General features: G+C 45.4%; 2 long non-coding RNA genes across 2 annotated transcripts in view; both read left to right on the top strand.

The window, feature by feature from the left end:
* Window positions 1–8,399: 8,399 nt before the first annotated feature.
* LOC125970608 (uncharacterized) overlaps window positions 8,400–21,668 on the top strand; it is a 298,477-nt gene continuing 285,208 nt past the window's right edge. Inside the window, exon 1 of the long non-coding RNA XR_011086959.1 lies at window positions 8,400–9,298. This is a non-coding gene — a long non-coding RNA (uncharacterized lncRNA). The remainder of the gene's footprint in view (window positions 9,299–21,668) is intronic.
* On the top strand, window positions 9,428–11,057 carry LOC125970602 (uncharacterized). The gene is made up of 3 exons (XR_007482155.2): window positions 9,428–9,533; window positions 9,619–9,762; window positions 10,447–11,057. It is a non-coding gene; the product is annotated as an uncharacterized lncRNA (long non-coding RNA).

Genomic DNA, 21,668 nt, shown 5'->3' with positions numbered 1-21,668 from the left:
CTTCACGTGTGTTACTGAGAAGGATGGTACACGTCCACAGTGTATCCTATGCAGCACCATGTCCTCCAACGCAAATTTGAAGCCATCAAAGCTCGATGAACATTTTAAGAACAGACATAGTGGCAAGGATGCAGGGAATGATATTGCAACATTTCGAGTCTAAAGAGCTAGGTTTGATCGTGCTGGCACTTTGCTGACACACTGCTGGTGAAAATCCACCAACAGCGAAACCTTTACTACACGCTTCTTATCAAGTTGCATACCTGGTTGCTAAGTCAAAGAAGCCCCATACAATTGCCGAGGAATTGATCAAGTCGTGTGCCCTTGAAATAGCAAAGACTGTTCTGTCAGGAAGCTGCGAGAAAACTGCAACAAGTGCCTTATCAAATGATGTAATCCGTAACCGAATCATCGACATGAGTGATGATATCCTGGAGCAAGTTGATGTTGACAACAAGGCCAGTCCAGTAAAGATTAGCCTACAAGTGGATGAGTCAACAGATGTGTCAAATTGTTGTCAGCTATTGGTATTAGTCCGGTACGTGAAAAACAATGAAGTGGAAGAAAGTTTTCTCTTCTGTCTGAAGACAACATCGAAAGCCATAGATGATAAAAGAATTCTCCACAAGATACCAACTTCATCTTGACAGGATTGGTTCGATATGCACTGATGGTGCACCAGCCATGCTGGGCAATTGTTCAGGGTTTGCTGCATTGATGAGAAAAGAAATTCCTGACCTGAAGATTACCCACTGCTTTCTTCATCGGCAGGCTCTTGCAGCAAAAACATTGACCCCAGACCTGAAAAAGACTTTGGAGATTTGTGTGAAGATTGTGAATATGATTTGTGGTCGTGCTCTGAATCATCGACTGTTTCAGTCATTTTGTGAGGAAGTGGGTCAGGAACAGACTGTGCTGTTGTACCATACCGACACGTGGGCGTGTGCTATCTCGTATATTTGAATTGCGAGAAGAAATTCAGCAGTTTCTCCACGGACTGGGACAAGAACTGACTGGATATTTTGACGATTCTGAATTTGTTCAAATGCTTGCCTATTTGGCTGATGTGTTCACAGCACTCAATGAGCTAAATCGCTCACTACAAGGAAGAGGGATGAACATTTTGATTGCAAGTGAGAAGTTGGCGACATTCAAAGACAAAATTGTGTTGTGGATTAGGCGTGTAAAGAAAGGGAACTTGACAAATGTTCCTTCCCTTGAAGAAACAGTCACAGAGGATGCTTCCCTACATCCAGATTTCGTTTCAAAAATTGTTGAGCATCTGCAGATACTGTGCACCTCATTTGATGACTACTTCTCGTGTGGAGAGCTACAACCCTGTGACGACTGGATCCGGCACCCTTTTAAGCAGAATATGGAAGATGTTGATGATGATAGCAACATCAAGGAAGAGCTCATCGAACTGAGAAACAATTGTGGAATCCAAATGGCGTTTGCCGATGGTCACTTGGAGCACTTCTGGGCTTCTCAGTTGGAAACGTATCCTGCACACACATATGTGTGCCTTCTTTCACCGGTCTCCTCATGAGAGACCGGAGCCTTAATCCAGTGCTGTAAAGCGCTCGGCCACACTACCCAGAATCCTCAACTTCAATTTAAGATGCAGATGCCAAGTGCCTGCTGCGGCCCTGAAACAGGATTTGCAAGCGTTTGTATCTCATTTGGTTCAGGACTCTCAGTGTTATGGCTACTCTTGCATTCCAGAAATTGTCACCACAAAAATAAAAGAGTAGCTTGAGATTTGTTCTGTCATCTTTATTCTATCAATGTCCAGTTCCTTGACTGCTTTTGCTCTGTGGTGTACAGGAATGCTTGTTAACACTTCATGGTTATTGCTGCCCCATTTTGTCAATGTGAAACCTCCCTGGCTGCAGGCTTCAGTTAGATCTTTGACAAGCTTGATGGCTTGGTCAGTTGTGGCCACAGATCGAAGACAATCATCTACATAAACGTTAGTTTTGATTGTTTTCATCACTTCATCAGAGTAGTGGTTCTGATTGTCATCAGCAGTTTGATGCAGGGCAAAATTGGCAATGCTCGGGGATGATACAGCGCCAAAGAGATTAACTTTCATCCTGTAAATGCAAAGTGGTTTGCTGATATCACCCTCTGGCCACCACAAAAACCTAAGGAAGTCTCTGTCCTTTTCTTCAACATGCACTTGATAAAACATTGCCTCAATGTCTGCCATAACTGCTATTTGTTCTTGTCAAAATCTTAATAGCACTCCAATGAGGGTGTTTGTTAAGTCTGGACCTTGGAGAAGCTCCTTATTCAGAGATTTTCCTTGAAAGGAGGATGTACAGTCAAACACCACTCTCAGCTTGAGCTTTTGTTTACGGTAAACACCATGATGTGGGATGTACCACACATGCCCATCCATTCTGTGAAGCTGCTGAGGTGGAACTTTTTCTGCATAATCTTTTTTGAGAATGTCCTCCATAAAGGAGGTGTATTCTTCTGCATATGTTCTATTCTTCTTGAACCTTTTCACAAGGTGCAGTGTGCGTTCTTTTACCACATGATAGTTATCAGGCATGACCTTGGCTTTATCCCTGAAAGGCAGTGGTAGATGATAATGGCCATCTTTAAGGAATGCTGAGCTGGATGCAATCTCCATGAAACGTTAATCCTCAACTGCCATCTAATTTTTCTCCTCATACATGTTTTCAGAGAAATCCTGGTTATATTGTCTTATGAGTAAATCATTCAACTCAACAACAGATATTCTATTACTTGACACTGAAATGGGCCCAGATTCTGCAACACTGTCAACATTGAGTGGTCCAGTTACCACCCATCCTAGTCAGGTATGAACTGCATAGGGTCCGTTGTCATGACTGTTTATTATGTTCCACGGCTCCATTGCTTGAGGAACATCAATTCCAATGAGGAGGTCAATATCCGCCTCGATCTTCTTTAACTGGATGCCACTGAGATATGGCCATCTCTTCAGGTCAGCTTGTGTCATAATGTTTTCCTTTGAGACAGGGATATTACTTTGTGTGTAAACGTTTGGCAGGTCGAGATATGTGCAGCCCTCCAAGTCCCCCACCTCCAGTCGTCTGTCCTCATAGGTCCCTGCCGGCCTTTCCTGCCCCATTGTTCGCAAAAGTATTTCTGTTTTGCGTCCTTTTGCATTTAGCTGGTTCATTAATTTTTCTGTGCAAAATGTTGCTGCGCTGCCGGGATCAAGGAAGGCATAGGTTTGAATATACCTGTCCCCTTTTGCCACCTTAACCCTGACAGGAAGAATTGCCAGTGCTGGCTCTCTCCCGGCCCCGGTTGCATTGCCTGCTGAAACAAGAGCGCTGCTTATGGGGGTCTCTTCTGTCTCAGCAGTGGCCATTGTTGTTTGATTAGTCTGTTTGGGAATTATTGCATTGTTAATATGGAGAACAGTAGGATGCTTCATTTGACAGACATAGCACATTAATCTCCTTTTACAATTTTTGCTTGAATGACCTTTCAACAGGCAACCAAAACAATGTCCATGACTTCTTAGGAATTCAACCTTGTTTTCATGTGCCTCTGCTTTGAAAAATGAGCAATCAATCAGAGCATGTCTCCCTTTGCAGGATCCACAGGAAGAGATGTTAGAACTGGGTGAGGTTTGAGGGGTTACTGGTGGACGAGCTGATTGCCTTACAGTGTTTCCTGTTTGTGTGTTCACTGCCACTGAAGTAGCAAAACTGCTGTTTTTACCTTTGATTGCTTTTGGTTGGGCGGCTCGGTGGCGCACTGGGTAGCACGTCCGCCTCACAGTTAGGAGGGTGCGGGTTCGATTCCACCTCTGGCCCTCCCTGTGTGGAGTTTGCATGTTCTCCCCGGGCCCGCGTGGGTTTTCTCCGGGCACTCCGGTTTCCTCCCACATTCCAAAAACATGCTTGGTAGGTCGATTGAAGACTCCAAATTGTCCCTAGGTGTGAGTGTGAGTGCGATTGGTTGTCTGTCTCTGTGTGCCCTGCGATTGGCTGGCAACCACTTCAGGGTGTCCCCCGCCTACTGCCCGATGACGGCTGGGATAGGCTCCAGCACGCCCGCGACCCCCGTGGGGACTAAGCGGTTCAGAAAATGGATGGATGGATGGATGATTTTGGTTGGAATCTCGGAATGGGCCTTTTTGTGGGGTTTTGGTCTTGAATGTCTCCAAATAAGGGATCCAAAAGCATCTTAGCATGTTTTTCCACAAAATCCACAAGGTAATGGAATCTGATTCTACTTCCAGTTCTCTGCTGTGTCTCATAGGCTGTGGCCCGCCATTTTTCCCTGAGCTTGTAGGGCAGTTTGGATGCGATTAATCTTAGATTTGTTGGGATCTCAAGTTCCTCTAAATACTGTAAGTCTTGCATTCCATTACAGCATCCTCTTAAATACATTGAATATGCGTGCATCATTTTCCCATCCTCAGCTTTAATCGCTCTCCAATTCAAAACTTCCTCCAGGTAAGCAGCAGAAACCTTTACTTCATTCCCAAAGTTCTCTTTTAACAGGTCTCTTGCTTCCTTATAGCCCCTGCCTCCTCCCTTGTGCAAACAGCTGCGAACCAGATCTCTAGGCAAACCAGAAGTGAACTGTTCGAGATAGTATAGTCTGTTTTGATCATTTTTAGTTTTATCTTCAATTAAATGTTCAAATGCATGAATAAACGACTGATATGCCAATGGATAACCATCAAAAACATGTGTTTCTTTCACAGGTAATTTAGATACATTTTGCTGTGAGACAATGAGTTCTGCTATATCATTTTGTCTTTGAATAACTACATCCAAATTACCAGGGGTAGCATTAACACCCTTGCTTGAGTAGCCATAACACTACCTGTTTGTTTGTCTCTATATGTCTTTGTGTCTCTGTCTCCTAAACTGACTGAATTTTTTTAATGATTTTTGGGGCCTTTTTATAAACTAGTAATACACAGGTGTGAAAAATAAATGTAACTATCTCCCCAACCTAGCAATCTAACGAGACACCTGGTAGCATTTTTAATGTTTTTAATTGGCCCCTGTGAATTCCCCTCTCAGAATACCTGAAGCAGTGGGGCAAACAAACTTGATCATTCAAACTAAGTGTGTGAAGGGAAAATGGTTGTTCCCTTTTCTGCAAGGAATTGCGTATATTGTATAGATCCCCTCCACCAAACAACAACCTGGGATTATTTGATATGAAGTATGTACATATTATATTTTGCAGATGAATTGTCAAATATTTGTAGAGTGTGTGGGGCGGAAGATTTGGAAGAAGTAGTCGATTGGGTATGACCTGACAACGTCCAAATGAGCTTTACACTTTGTTAGAATGTATATTCTCCTTTTGTGCCGCACAAATAGAGTGCTCCTTTTGCTGCATGTGGTACCATTCAAAATGTGTGGGTGAACCAAATGTGGAGAAGGATTACTGTTGCCCTTTGTGTATTTGGCCTTTTTTTTTCTTTGTTTTTTTTCTTTTTATTGAAAGTTACGTATTGCCTTCCTCACCAAGCTACTTAAATAAAGATGTTTACCTGATCTGTTAAGTTGTATTCCATTCGGAGTTCTCCATCATGAGCAATTGGTCAAGGGAGACAGCTTCCTCGTGCGAGTCTAATTTATGTTGTATTGTATTACATTATGTTTGTGTTACACAAGTAAAATTCACCTTTATTGACTTTTCAGTTGTTTGTCTCTAATTATTCATCACATTTTAACGGTCCTTACACTACTATTTCAAAATCCATGCAATGACATCATCCCTGACATGGTGGTGCAAACAAACTTGAACATTGGGCGCGCGTGTGTTCAAATGCCTCTAAAGACTTTTGAATGTCAACATTGTGCAAAGAGTGCTCTGATATTAAACTTAGCAGAACAGTAAATCATCCTTGGTTGGGGGGCTGTGCAAGTGTACCATCTTTTCAGCGGTAAACCTTTGTATATCACACCGCTCACCCACCACGCGTCGCATCGCATGACAGACAACCATTTGTGAAATTCTGTTCTCTCCACACTCCTATTAATACACAAAGCCGATCAATATAACACCGCTGCTTTAGTGCTTGAACCCATTCCTTATGTGTCTAGAAAGTTGATCATGTCATAAATGCATGATTCCCTGCTGCGAGTTTGGTGTGGAGCCTGGGAACGCGACCATGTCAAGTTGGTTCCGAGGAGCCAGTTAACATGGGCGGGTAGACACAAGGCATCACGTCAACACGTACCCTCGCCGAGTAATTTAGTTTTGGCTATATTTAAGATAATTTGTTCCTGTTGCAGTGCGTGTACGATAGCACAGCGGTTCAGGCGGTGGCAAGTGAGCTGTGCTTTATTTCTTTGCGTCACGGGTTCAAATCCCGCTTATAACTGTTCTATTTTTTCATTTTTTTTTTTTTTTAGTGTTTGCTATTTCTTGCAGCCAGTCCAAAATGTAAACGAGACATTTCGTTCAACGTTTTTATTGAGAATTTGAACAGTTTTGCAATCAGGCAAGTTCCACGTCGCTTGTGACAAATCTGCAAGATTCAAAGTGTTTATTGTCATGTGTACAAAAGGAAAGCACTTTTCTTCGTACAATGAAATTCTTTCGCGAAACACAAAACTGCGCAACTCGCTTTACCCTAACAGTCGTAACTCGAGACGGGGAGCAAGATAACATGGGAGCAAGTTGACATGTAACACCGGCTGGGAGAAAAGAAAAAAAGCGAGTGCGTGCGTTGATAAGCTTATAAACGTTGGCGGTTTGTGTGTGCGCGGCCGTTAAACATGCTGCGGTGAGGGGTTGTAGTCACTGTCTATTGCTCATGTGCGGTTCACTGTGATTGCCTCCCGACAGGCCTACCTGTATGTCAATCAAGCGATGGCCTGGATTCTAGCATACAGCATTTTTCTTTTTTTTTTAAACGTCAGTAGTAGCTTGGCGATCGACTGGTCGATCGCGATTGACGTATTGAGCACCCCTGTTCTACATGATCCAAAGTACTCTTGTGAACAAAGATGCAATAATTACAACTTTAGCACTTGCAAATCCAAAATTATCAATCCTAACACCAGAGGAATGGGAGGGAATAAAGCAGGCCTGTGACATTTTGAAGCCCTTCGAAGAAGTCACTCGGGAATTATGCGGCCAGAGGTATGTCTCATGCCGTTATGTTTTGTAGGTCCTTGTTGTTTTGTCTTTTTTGTCGTATTGTCACTTCCTGTTTTATTTTGATAAGTAACTCTCCTCTCGTTTCAGTTCGTGAGTCCTTCCTCTGTGCGTCAGTCTGCTTGCCTTCCTTAATCCTAATTGTCTGCACCTGTGCCCTTACCCTTCTCTGTGTATTTAGTCAGAGTCTTCCCCTTGTCTTGTGCCAGTGCGTCTTGTCCCGTCCAGAGCACCAGCGATTGTCAGTTAAAGAGTCCTTTTTGAGAACCTAGTTATTGAAGAAACCTTTGTCATCAAGCCTAAGCTCTGTGTATTTCAGTTTTTGTTTTTTGCCACCTCGTTTTCCCTCTTTTGTTTTTTTGCTGACTCCAGCCTGTTAGAATAAATTCCTTTTTTGTTGTCACTCTGCATCCGAGTCCTCTCCTTGATCCAAGTTTGACAGCTATTTTATGAAATCAATTTCTGTCATTATGTAGACTAATTAAACCATATATAAGTGCTATAATAATTATATCTCTGCTGACCAGTTATTATTTTTATTTTCAAAGTGGAAAACCTCTGGACGCTCCATCAATTGCCGGCGGCGCTCACGGCCAAAGTGGTGGCCTTAAAAACCATGACAAAATATACAAGATGGGTCCTAAAAGAGGATGGCACGGTGGAGGCTGGGGCCTCCCACTATGACACAGTGGTGGCCTTCTGTGATGGCCACCATCTGTGCAAATTTGTTCTGTTTGAGAATTTTATCTCTGTCGGAAGTACTTTTCGCTTTATTAATTTTGTCCGGGGAAGAGAAGAAGGGGTCCTCTTCTCCCGGCACAACACCACCATTTACGTGGCTGGAGGGATGGAGGTGACGGCAGATTTGGAGGTGAAGGGGACAGCTCTGCTGTACCCTCCAAGCATTGACAAAGCCTTGAAGGACATCCGCCATGAGGAGGGTGTCCTGTTTACGACAGACGGCATTGTCTCTACTGTAAAATCAATCTCTCTCTTTTCGCTACCTCTCTTTCATGAAGTATTGATGTTTATTAATCTCTTTCTGTTTTAGATCCGCCCCATCAAGATGGTGCTGACACGTGGGGTTTCGGTCCTATTGGGCATCTTTTGTTTAAAAAAAGTAAACTGATTGTTCTCCCTCTAACATTGTGTGCGTGTGTGTGTGTCTAAATATAGATATATCACACACTCACATTTCACTTGAGTAAGGTCGCTTAGGACCTTTGTCAAGGCTGCCCTTTGTCACCGATTCTGTTCATAATTTTTATGGACAGAATTTCTAGGCGCAGCCGAGGCGTTGAGGGGGTCCGGTTTGGGGACCTCAGCATCGCGTCTCTGCTTTTTGCAGATGACGTGGTGCTGTTGGCTTCTTCAGGCCGTGATCTCCAGCTCTCGCTGGAACGGTTCGCAGCCGAGTGTGAAGCGGTCGGGATGAGGGTCAGCACCTCCAAATCCGAGTCCATGGTCCTCGATCGGAAAAGGGTGGAATGCCCTCTCCGGATCGGGGATGAGATCCTGCCCCAAGTGGAGGAGTTCAAGTATCTTGGAGTCTTGTTCACGAGTGAGGGGAGGATGGAGCGTGAGATCGACAGGCGGATCGGTGCAGCGTCGGCAGTAATGCGGACCCTGTACCGGTCCGTTGTGGTGAAGAGAGAGCTGAGCCAAAAGGCAAAGCTCTCAATTTACCAGTCGATTTACGCTCCTACCCTCACCTATGGTCACGAGCTATGGGTCGTGACCGAAAGAACGAGATCTCGGATACAAGCGGCCGAAATGAGTTTTCTCCGCAGGATGTCCGGGCTCTCCCTTAGAGATAGGGTGAGAAGCTCGGTCATCCGGGAGAGACTCGGAGTAGAGTCGCTACTCCTCCACGTTGAGAGGAGCCAGATGAGGTGGCTCGGGCATCTTATCAGGATGCCTCCTGGACGCCTCCCTGGGGAGGTGTTCCGGGCATGTCCCACCGGTAGGAGACCCCGGGGACGACCCAGGACGCGCTGGAGAGACTATGTCTCTCAGCTGGCCTGGGAACGCCTTGGGATCCCCCGGGATGAGCTGGATGAAGTGGCTGGGGAGAGGGAAGTCTGGGAGTCCCTCCTGAAGCTGTTGCCCCCGCGACCCGACCCCGGATAAGCGGAAGAAGATGGATGGATGGATGAAGGTCGCTTAGGGCAGTGGTCCCCAACCTCTTTTGCACCACGGACCCGTTACGTGTCAGAAATATAAGGACCCCTGCCAGAGGGCATCAAGGCCTGATCCCTTCCAAGCTTTAGATAGCTCACTCCTCTAATATCACCCGTGCAGTTTGCATACAATCATGCATATTAGAGGAGGGAGACGTCTAAACATGCAAGACACTGGTTTTGTAGGACAGAAATTTGACACCAGTTTCTTGAGTATGTCTCTAGCTTTGTTGCCTTAGTAATTGTAGTCTAGATCTACATTTCAACAGCTAGTACTAATTTGACATTTTCATTATAGGATCAAAGGGAAATAAAGGTGGTCAGGTGGCGAGAGACCAACCTTTTCCAGGTAACAGTCGGACAGCGGCTGTCCATGACGCACCTGAAGACATCCTGTTCCGGTGGCGTGGAGCTCCACTCCACAGAAAATACTGTGATAAAGGTACCAAAAGCAAGCAGTTTTTAAACTGCTTGCTTTTGGTACCTTTATCTAAGGTATTCTAAATAAACTAAGGTATTCTAAATTGAATCAATACTGTTATTTACTTGGGATGCACTGCTATCAGTGGCTCATCATCATCAAGGCTGAAGTCAGATTCTGTTTTAGGAGTTTTCTCAAAATCTGGATCATCAACTTTATAAGATTTTGTCTCAGATACAGCCCTATCAGGAAGACATACAATTTCACTTGCTTCCTTAACTGTATAAAATCATTGTGGTTGACATTATGTTCATTAAATTAATCAAACTGGTTTAGGTTTTAATTTATCGATCGATCAATCCATCTATCTATCTATCTATCTATCTATCTATCTATCTATCTATCTATCTATCTATCTATCTATCTATCTATCTATCTATCTATCTATCTATCTATCTATCTGTCTGTCTGTCTGTCTGTCTGTCTGTCTGTCTGTCTGGCTGTCTGGCTGGCTGTCTGGCTGTCTGTCTGTCTGTCTGTCTGACCTACCTACCTACTTACTTACCCATCCATCCATCCATCCATCCATCCATCCATCCATCCATCCATCCATCCATCCATCCATCCATCCATCCATCCATCCATCCATCATGTTTTCTCGTGGTGTTTTAAACACTTAATAAATTATCATGACACTTTACGCAGAAACTGGAAGAAGAGGCGTTTCATGTTGTGGCCTTTAAAATAAAAAGAGAGCAAGTGGAGCTCATGGACGCCACAAATGCCACCAAAAGGGTTCCATTGACTACGTGAAACCAAAGATTCCCCGACGGCCCTAATTTTCCCCCAGAGGGTGTTTTTGTGGTAATTTTATTTTATTTTTTGTTCTATTGTTTGTATTTCTTGTTACTTGTTTATTGATCTGTTTAAAATGTTCTATTATTAAAGTTTAAAGTTAAATGCACAAAATAGTCATTGTTTAATTTTTTTTCATTGAATTAAATTAATTTAATCTAAATTATGATAATATATTTCACCACTTAGTTATATTTAGTTGTCCGTGTATAAATTGTGTGTTGCGTCATTATATTAAATGTATTAGTTCTAGTAATTAGTTATGTGTTAGTATCAATGTCGTGACCCAAAGAACGAGATCCAGGGTACAAGCAGCTGAAATGAGTTTACTCCGCAGGGTGTCCGGGCTCTCCCTTAGAGATAAGGTGAGAAGCTCGGTCATCCGGGAGAGACTCGGAGTAGAGCCGCTGCTCCTCCACGTTGAGAGGAGCCAGATGAGGTGGCTCGGGCATCTCATCAGGATGCCTCCTGGACGCCTCCCTGGGGAGGTGTTCCGGGCATGTCCGACCGGTAGGAGACACCGGGGATGACCCAGGACGCGCTGAAGAGACTATGTCTCTCAGCTGGTCTGGGAACGCCTTGGGATTCCCGGGATGAGCTGGATGAAGTGGCTGGGGAGAGGGAAGTCTGGGAGTCCCTCCTAAAGCTGATGCCCCTGTGACCCGATCCCGGATAAGCGGAAGAAGATGGATGGATGGATGGATGGATGGATGGATGGATGGATGGATGGATGGATGGATGGATGGATGGATGGATGGATGGATGGATGGAGTTGTATCAATTCAATAGATGCTTTCATTTTTCCCCCCATATTTTTCCAACAATATTTTTTTTAAATTATGATAAATTGTTATTGACAATTCCGACACCAAAATACCATTTCAAAGTCAAAGTCAAAGTCAGCTTTATTGTCAATTTCTCCACATGCCAAAGACACACAAAGAAATCGAAATTTCGTTCCCTCCATCCCACAGTGACAAGACATGGCTCACAACAGACAAACAAGTAAACAAGTATAACAAAAGCGTGTTGAATAAATAATGAATAAATAACACAACAATAAATAACTAAATAAGAGGAGCAGAAAAAAAAGGAGCAAGTGTGCGTACAGCAGACATTCCCGAAAATAGCGCAACAGTGCCGCACGCTACGCAGAAGGGGGTAGCGAGTTCAGGGCCCTAACAGCCTGGAGAAAGAAGCTGTTGGCGAGTCTGGTGGTGCGGGAGCGCAGGCTCCTGTACCTCTTCCCAGAGGGCAGAAGGTCAAACAAAGAGTGAGCCGGGTGACTCACATCACTGGCAATCGAGGTTGCCTTGCGGGCGAGATGGGAGGTGTAAATGTCCTTCAGGGAGGGGAGCGAAGCACCAATAATCTTACCAGCCGTATTCACTATGCGCTGCAGGGCCTTCAAGTTCTGTTCAGTGCAGTTACCACCCCAGACAGCGATGCAACTGGTGAGGACGCTCTCAATGGTGCCACGGTAGAATGTAGACAGGACTGCCTGAGGAGCACATGCACGCCTGAGCTTCCGCAGGAAGTACAGGCGGCGCTGAGCTTTCTTTGCCAGTGACGAGGTGTTTGCGGACCAGGAGAGGTCCTCACTGATGTGCACCCCCAGGAACTTGGTGCAGCTCACCCTCTCCACCACAGCACCGTCGATGATCAGCGGCAGGTGTGTTGTGTGACCCTTCCGGAAGTCAACAATGATTTCCTTGGTCTTATTGACGTTCAGCAGGAGGTTGTTGTCCCTGCACCACGTGGTCAGAAGGTCAACTTCCGACCTGTACCGAGTCTCGTCGCCCTTCGTGATGAGACCCACCAGAGTCGTGTCGTCAGCAAACTTCACTATGCGGTTGTCGCTGTAGGTCGCAGTGCAGTCATGCGTCAGCAGGGTGAAGAGCAATGGACTGAGCACGCAGCCCTGGGGGGCCCCCGTGCTCAGCGTGATGCTGGCGGAGATTTTGTCGACAACACTCACCACCTGAGGCCTCTGACAGAGGAAGTCCAGTAGCCAGTTGCAGAGGGAGGTACTGAGGCCCAGCTCGTCGAGTTTGCAGATGAGTCGCTGCGGCACAATGGTGTTGAAGGCAGAGCTGAAGTCCACAAACAGCAACCTCACATATGAGTCCTTTCTCTCCAGGTGGGTGAGGGCCGAGTGGAGGGCAGAGCAGATGGCATCCTCAGAGGACCGCTTGGCACGGTACGCAAACTGGAAAGAGTCAATGGTGGGGGGGAGAACGGACTTGATGTGCTCCATGACCAGCCGCTCAAAGCACTTCATGATGATGGGCGTCAGTGCCACAGGGCGGTAGTCATTGAAGCAGGACGGTGCAGGTTTCTTCGGCACAGGAACGATGGTGGCAGCCTTGAAACACGAGGGGACAATGGCCTGCTGCAGGGAAACGTTAAAGATGTCCGTGAAGACACCCGACAGCTCCCCAGCTCAGTCCTTCAGCGCTCGACCCGGGATGTTGTCAGGGCCCGCCGCCTTACGGGTGTCAATTTATTCGGCCGTATTTAGTTTTTCTTTCATGCGTTGGCTTGATAACCACATAAGCTACAACAAAACCAGAAAAAGTAACTCGGTCTTTCCTAAATGTGCTAAATGTGCAACATGTTGGGTGATAAAGACAAAACATAGAAAGATGAAAAGTGATGAGGCTGCAAGTGTTTGTCAGACCGAGAGACAACGAGGCCAATTCGCAGGCACACCATTCCAGTCGCAGCTCAAGGCTGCAGAGCAGCAAGAGGAGCTTTCCGCTCCTATGTAAAACATGTCTCCAGATTTTTAAGGCCTGAACCGTCCCCCATATAACAGCAAAACATGTCAATGTCAGATTATTAGAACTCCTGTACATACAAGAAGTATGACAATGCTGATTGTATTCTGACGAGTGACACAGAGGTTAAGATGGTGCGTGAAAGAGTGTTGGATTTGGCCTAGACAATTAGACTAGGCTTAAATGAAATCCTAAATTTCGCCAGACGATGGTGACAAAAGCTTGACATGAGAGACCTGAAGAAGGGGGCCCGAGTTAAGATAGGATAATAGTTAGTTTTTCCAAATTAATTATTCATATTAATAGTAATTTTGGCGGCTCGGTGGCGCACTGGGTAGCACGTCCGCCTCACAGTTAGGAGGGTGCGGGTTCGATTCCACCTCCGGCCCTCCCTGTGCGGAGTTTGCATGTTCTCCCCGAGCCCGCGTGGGTTTTCTCCGGGCACTCCGGTTTCCTCCCACATCCCAAAAACATGCTTGGTAGGCCGATTGATCACTCCAAATTGTCCCTAGGTGTGAGTGCGAGTGCGAATGGTTGTTTGTCTCTGTGTGCCCTGCGATTGGCTGGCAACCGGTTCAGGGTGTCCCCCGCCTACTGCCCGATGACGGCTGGGATAGGCTCCAGCACGCCCGCGACCCCCGTGGGGACTAAGCGGTTCAGAAAATGGATGGATGGATGGATATTAATAGTAATTTTATTAGAAATAGTGCTAATGTTAAATTTACCTGATAATAGATCAGTAGTCACAATTGCTAACTAATTAGAAGGACATATTCTGGGTAAAACATGGACACACAAGTTTGGATGATTTTATGTTATTTTTGCTTTGACATGTTATATTGAAACTGCTTGAATATTTTAATTTGCTAACTAGAAAAGCCCATGATCATTGTTAAAAGATGAGAATGTGATATGTTAACCACAAGTAGAGAAGCTGAAATACACTTATTATATTTTGTTAGTCATAACGTATTTTGTGCACAAAAGATGATTAGTTGTTGAATTAATTTGAGAACATTGTTATAAGTTGTAATGTTAACAGAAGTCAGACATGAATTTGGCAATATTGTGCCATTTCAATATAAAAGGTGGCAATGATGTTTCACTTACACATGAATGTACTGAGAGTTGAGTAGAGAGGGGAGGGGGAGCTTTTGGATGGAACATGAGTGAAAGCAGGCCGCAGCAGAGGTCACGCTGACACAAGGCGACGGACGTCGCACGCTAGGTCAAGCGTCGGAAAATTAGGGAGTAGATGAAGCAACTCTGAGAAAGCATTGCTTCCGTGAAAACAGAGTAGCATCCATGAGAACCAGGATGAGAATCTCTGGTAACACGAAGGCATCCCTGGGAAGATGGACATCTTCCGGAAGACAGGGCACGTTAACGGCACAAGCAGGTGGATGCCTCAGTCTATTTTTAAAACAGTCACAGGAATATGTCTAGGCCCAAAACTGTATAAAAAGGTGATCCAACAGAGGGCGAGGCTTCTTTTGGTCCAAAGGGATGAGATGCTGTCTGATTGCGCTAAACGTCCTAGACAAAAAGATTGATTATTCGTTCTTACTTAGATTAACCTAGGGTCTGTTAGAACGATTTTATACTATCTTCATTTTGGACTTAGTCAAAATTTGAGCTTTAGAAAGGAGAGGAGAATAGGACAAGCATAGAGAAAAAGAATGCCAGTTTAGGACGGCACTTCTCCGTGGCCACTTAGATTTTTATAGACATTTTGGAATTAGCTCACCTGATCACTCACTTGACAGCCATTTATTTTTTAAGATATATATCTGTTGAATTTTGTCCACAATTTAGGGAGCGCGTTATCTGCGCCTCACAGCAAAAGCCATTGCCAATCACCTGTTATCCAATTTACTCACTGCGTGCTTGGTTGATTTCTTCAGATTTAGGAAAATGCTAAGACACTGAAGCAGAAATTAGACTTACGCAGGTTGGTTGAGTTCAATCACAAAGCTCTGTTTTCAGGAAAGTACAATACAGCGCTGGGCCCTTCAAGAGCGGAAAGTCTCCATTCAGAAAAGGCAACGTTCAAGGTTCTTTGGTTAGCTTACATCAGCTGCACATGCCAGTGTGGGCCGAGTTTGATGGGTGATGAGTCTTTGGGGTGGGGCAAGTTCGCCATGGGAGTGGGTGCTGGTTATGGGCGATTCGGTGTGTGTGGAGGCTGTTGTTTTCCATCCTGTCTTTCGGCCTTGGCGATCATCTTTGGCCGAGTCCTTGGCTGGCTCCCTCTGGCACCTGCTGATTTTATCTCCACATGACCTTCCTGTGAACATTCTTCTCCAATCTTAGACATACACTATCGTACCTCATTCTTTCTTTGTTAGGCAAAATATTTCCCTCTGTGCAGAGCGTTCAGTAGTAATCAAAAACTGGCGTCTAGCATTAGTCAAAACATAAGATACAATCAAGTACTGAACGGTCAAGACGACTCTGGCCGTGTCCATGATTTAGAGAAAAACATCAGGCATGCATTATACAGTTCCTTAAGGGTCATTAAGCCATTTAGGCCATATATCAAAAGACATTTGTTATTTCAAAGTGCCCAGAAATATCTATCAGATCATAAAGTTTATAAAAACCTTCCTCATTACCACTTATCAAAAATGTCTAGTTATGTCTTATTTATTGATTTGGTGTGTAGGTATAATTATATGCTTAAATGTTTCTTTTATTGATTTAATATGTGAATATACTTGTCTGCTTATGTACTTTATTCAGTGAGGTTTGAGCACATCTGTTTTTGTAGCTACGCAGGACTTTTTGTATTTTGACCGCATTTCCTTCACTCCCTCTGTTGACCTCAGTTTAACTGAGGTCACAAAAATCGTTGATGCCACCAGGGCCCCTCTGTTGGCACATGGCAAATCGAAATTTCGTTCCCTCCATCCCACAGTGACAAGACATGGCTCACAACAGACAAACAAGTAAACAAGTATAACAAAAGCGTGTTGAATAAATAATGAATAAATAACACAACAATAAATAACTAAATAAGAGGAGCAGAAAAAAAAGGAGCAAGTGTGCGTACAGCAGACATTCCCGAAAATAGCGCAACAGTGCCGCACGCTACGCAGAAGGGGGTAGCGAGTTCAGGGCCCTAACAGCCTGGAGAAAGAAGCTGTTGGCGAGTCTGGTGGTGCGGGAGCGCAGGCTCCTGTACCTCTTCCCAGAGGGCAGAAGGTCAAACAAAGAGTGAGCCGGGTGACTCACATCACTGGCAATCGAGGTTGCCTTGCGGGCGAGATGGGAGGTGTAAATGTCCTTCAGGGAGGGGAGCGAAGCACCAATAATCTTACCAGCCGTATTCACTATGCGCTGCAGGGCCTTCAAGTTCTGTTCAGTGCAGTTACCACCCCAGACAGCGATGCAACTGGTGAGGACGCTCTCAATGGTGCCACGGTAGAATGTAGACAGGACTGCCTGAGGAGCACATGCACGCCTGAGCTTCCGCAGGAAGTACAGGCGGCGCTGAGCTTTCTTTGCCAGTGACGAGGTGTTTGCGGACCAGGAGAGGTCCTCACTGATGTGCACCCCCAGGAACTTGGTGCAGCTCACCCTCTCCACCACAGCACCGTCGATGATCAGCGGCAGGTGTGTTGTGTGACCCTTCCGGAAGTCAACAATGATTTCCTTGGTCTTATTGACGTTCAGCAGGAGGTTGTTGTCCCTGCACCACGTGGTCAGAAGGTCAACTTCCGACCTGTACCGAGTCTCGTCGCCCTTCGTGATGAGACCCACCAGAGTCGTGTCGTCAGCAAACTTCACTATGCGGTTGTCGCTGTAGGTCGCAGTGCAGTCATGCGTCAGCAGGGTGAAGAGCAATGGACTGAGCACGCAGCCCTGGGGGGCCCCCGTGCTCAGCGTGATGCTGGCGGAGATTTTGTCGACAACACTCACCACCTGAGGCCTCTGACAGAGGAAGTCCAGTAGCCAGTTGCAGAGGGAGGTACTGAGGCCCAGCTCGTCGAGTTTGCAGATGAGTCGCTGCGGCACAATGGTGTTGAAGGCAGAGCTGAAGTCCACAAACAGCAACCTCACATATGAGTCCTTTCTCTCCAGGTGGGTGAGGGCCGAGTGGAGGGCAGAGCAGATGGCATCCTCAGAGGACCGCTTGGCACGGTACGCAAACTGGAAAGAGTCAATGGTGGGGGGGAGAACGGACTTGATGTGCTCCATGACCAGCCGCTCAAAGCACTTCATGATGATGGGCGTCAGTGCCACAGGGCGGTAGTCATTGAAGCAGGACGGTGCAGGTTTCTTCGGCACAGGAACGATGGTGGCAGCCTTGAAACACGAGGGGACAATGGCCTGCTGCAGGGAAACGTTAAAGATGTCCGTGAAGACACCCGACAGCTCCCCAGCTCAGTCCTTCAGCGCTCGACCCGGGATGTTGTCAGGGCCCGCCGCCTTACGGGTGTCAATTTATTCGGCCGTATTTAGTTTTTCTTTCATGCGTTGGCTTGATAACCACATAAGCTACAACAAAACCAGAAAAAGTAACTCGGTCTTTCCTAAATGTGCTAAATGTGCAACATGTTGGGTGATAAAGACAAAACATAGAAAGATGAAAAGTGATGAGGCTGCAAGTGTTTGTCAGACCGAGAGACAACGAGGCCAATTCGCAGGCACACCATTCCAGTCGCAGCTCAAGGCTGCAGAGCAGCAAGAGGAGCTTTCCGCTCCTATGTAAAACATGTCTCCAGATTTTTAAGGCCTGAACCGTCCCCCATATAACAGCAAAACATGTCAATGTCAGATTATTAGAACTCCTGTACATACAAGAAGTATGACAATGCTGATTGTATTCTGACGAGTGACACAGAGGTTAAGATGGTGCGTGAAAGAGTGTTGGATTTGGCCTAGACAATTAGACTAGGCTTAAATGAAATCCTAAATTTCGCCAGACGATGGTGACAAAAGCTTGACATGAGAGACCTGAAGAAGGGGGCCCGAGTTAAGATAGGATAATAGTTAGTTTTTCCAAATTAATTATTCATATTAATAGTAATTTTGGCGGCTCGGTGGCGCACTGGGTAGCACGTCCGCCTCACAGTTAGGAGGGTGCGGGTTCGATTCCACCTCCGGCCCTCCCTGTGCGGAGTTTGCATGTTCTCCCCGAGCCCGCGTGGGTTTTCTCCGGGCACTCCGGTTTCCTCCCACATCCCAAAAACATGCTTGGTAGGCCGATTGATCACTCCAAATTGTCCCTAGGTGTGAGTGCGAGTGCGAATGGTTGTTTGTCTCTGTGTGCCCTGCGATTGGCTGGCAACCGGTTCAGGGTGTCCCCCGCCTACTGCCCGATGACGGCTGGGATAGGCTCCAGCACGCCCGCGACCCCCGTGGGGACTAAGCGGTTCAGAAAATGGATGGATGGATGGATATTAATAGTAATTTTATTAGAAATAGTGCTAATGTTAAATTTACCTGATAATAGATCAGTAGTCACAATTGCTAACTAATTAGAAGGACATATTCTGGGTAAAACATGGACACACAAGTTTGGATGATTTTATGTTATTTTTGCTTTGACATGTTATATTGAAACTGCTTGAATATTTTAATTTGCTAACTAGAAAAGCCCATGATCATTGTTAAAAGATGAGAATGTGATATGTTAACCACAAGTAGAGAAGCTGAAATACACTTATTATATTTTGTTAGTCATAACGTATTTTGTGCACAAAAGATGATTAGTTGTTGAATTAATTTGAGAACATTGTTATAAGTTGTAATGTTAACAGAAGTCAGACATGAATTTGGCAATATTGTGCCATTTCAATATAAAAGGTGGCAATGATGTTTCACTTACACATGAATGTACTGAGAGTTGAGTAGAGAGGGGAGGGGGAGCTTTTGGATGGAACATGAGTGAAAGCAGGCCGCAGCAGAGGTCACGCTGACACAAGGCGACGGACGTCGCACGCTAGGTCAAGCGTCGGAAAATTAGGGAGTAGATGAAGCAACTCTGAGAAAGCATTGCTTCCGTGAAAACAGAGTAGCATCCATGAGAACCAGGATGAGAATCTCTGGTAACACGAAGGCATCCCTGGGAAGATGGACATCTTCCGGAAGACAGGGCACGTTAACGGCACAAGCAGGTGGATGCCTCAGTCTATTTTTAAAACAGTCACAGGAATATGTCTAGGCCCAAAACTGTATAAAAAGGTGATCCAACAGAGGGCGAGGCTTCTTTTGGTCCAAAGGGATGAGATGCTGTCTGATTGCGCTAAACGTCCTAGACAAAAAGATTGATTATTCGTTCTTACTTAGATTAACCTAGGGTCTGTTAGAACGATTTTATACTATCTTCATTTTGGACTTAGTCAAAATTTGAGCTTTAGAAAGGAGAGGAGAATAGGACAAGCATAGAGAAAAAGAATGCCAGTTTAGGACGGCACTTCTCCGTGGCCACTTAGATTTTTATAGACATTTTGGAATTAGCTCACCTGATCACTCACTTGACAGCCATTTATTTTTTAAGATATATATCTGTTGAATTTTGTCCACAATTTAGGGAGCGCGTTATCTGCGCCTCACAGCAAAAGCCATTGCCAATCACCTGTTATCCAATTTACTCACTGCGTGCTTGGTTGATTTCTTCAGATTTAGGAAAATGCTAAGACACTGAAGCAGAAATTAGACTTACGCAGGTTGGTTGAGTTCAATCACAAAGCTCTGTTTTCAGGAAAGTACAATACAGCGCTGGGCCCTTCAAGAGCGGAAAGTCTCCATTCAGAAAAGGCAACGTTCAAGGTTCTTTGGTTAGCTTACATCAGCTGCACATGCCAGTGTGGGCCGAGTTTGATGGGTGATGAGTCTTTGGGGTGGGGCAAGTTCGCCATGGGAGTGGGTGCTGGTTATGGGCGATTCGGTGTGTGTGGAGGCTGTTGTTTTCCATCCTGTCTTTCGGCCTTGGCGATCATCTTTGGCCGAGTCCTTGGCTGGCTCCCTCTGGCACCTGCTGATTTTATCTCCACATGACCTTCCTGTGAACATTCTTCTCCAATCTTAGACATACACTATCGTACCTCATTCTTTCTTTGTTAGGCAAAATATTTCCCTCTGTGCAGAGCGTTCAGTAGTAATCAAAAACTGGCGTCTAGCATTAGTCAAAACATAAGATACAATCAAGTACTGAACGGTCAAGACGACTCTGGCCGTGTCCATGATTTAGAGAAAAACATCAGGCATGCATTATACAGTTCCTTAAGGGTCATTAAGCCATTTAGGCCATATATCAAAAGACATTTGTTATTTCAAAGTGCCCAGAAATATCTATCAGATCATAAAGTTTATAAAAACCTTCCTCATTACCACTTATCAAAAATGTCTAGTTATGTCTTATTTATTGATTTGGTGTGTAGGTATAATTATATGCTTAAATGTTTCTTTTATTGATTTAATATGTGAATATACTTGTCTGCTTATGTACTTTATTCAGTGAGGTTTGAGCACATCTGTTTTTGTAGCTACGCAGGACTTTTTGTATTTTGACCGCATTTCCTTCACTCCCTCTGTTGACCTCAGTTTAACTGAGGTCACAAAAATCGTTGATGCCACCAGGGCCCCTCTGTTGGCACATGGCAAATCGAAATTTCGTTCCCTCCATCCCACAGTGACAAGACATGGCTCACAACAGACAAACAAGTAAACAAGTATAACAAAAGCGTGTTGAATAAATAATGAATAAATAACACAACAATAAATAACTAAATAAGAGGAGCAGAAAAAAAAGGAGCAAGTGTGCGTACAGCAGACATTCCCGAAAATAGCGCAACAGTGCCGCACGCTACGCAGAAGGGGGTAGCGAGTTCAGGGCCCTAACAGCCTGGAGAAAGAAGCTGTTGGCGAGTCTGGTGGTGCGGGAGCGCAGGCTCCTGTACCTCTTCCCAGAGGGCAGAAGGTCAAACAAAGAGTGAGCCGGGTGACTCACATCACTGGCAATCGAGGTTGCCTTGCGGGCGAGATGGGAGGTGTAAATGTCCTTCAGGGAGGGGAGCGAAGCACCAATAATCTTACCAGCCGTATTCACTATGCGCTGCAGGGCCTTCAAGTTCTGTTCAGTGCAGTTACCACCCCAGACAGCGATGCAACTGGTGAGGACGCTCTCAATGGTGCCACGGTAGAATGTAGACAGGACTGCCTGAGGAGCACATGCACGCCTGAGCTTCCGCAGGAAGTACAGGCGGCGCTGAGCTTTCTTTGCCAGTGACGAGGTGTTTGCGGACCAGGAGAGGTCCTCACTGATGTGCACCCCCAGGAACTTGG

Source organism: Syngnathus scovelli, chromosome 6 (genome assembly GCF_024217435.2).
Source record: "Syngnathus scovelli strain Florida chromosome 6, RoL_Ssco_1.2, whole genome shotgun sequence".
Classification (NCBI taxonomy): Eukaryota; Metazoa; Chordata; class Actinopteri; order Syngnathiformes; family Syngnathidae; genus Syngnathus; species Syngnathus scovelli.
Note: the sequence above shows the minus strand (reverse complement) of the source record. Positions and strands in the feature narration are given on the sequence as shown.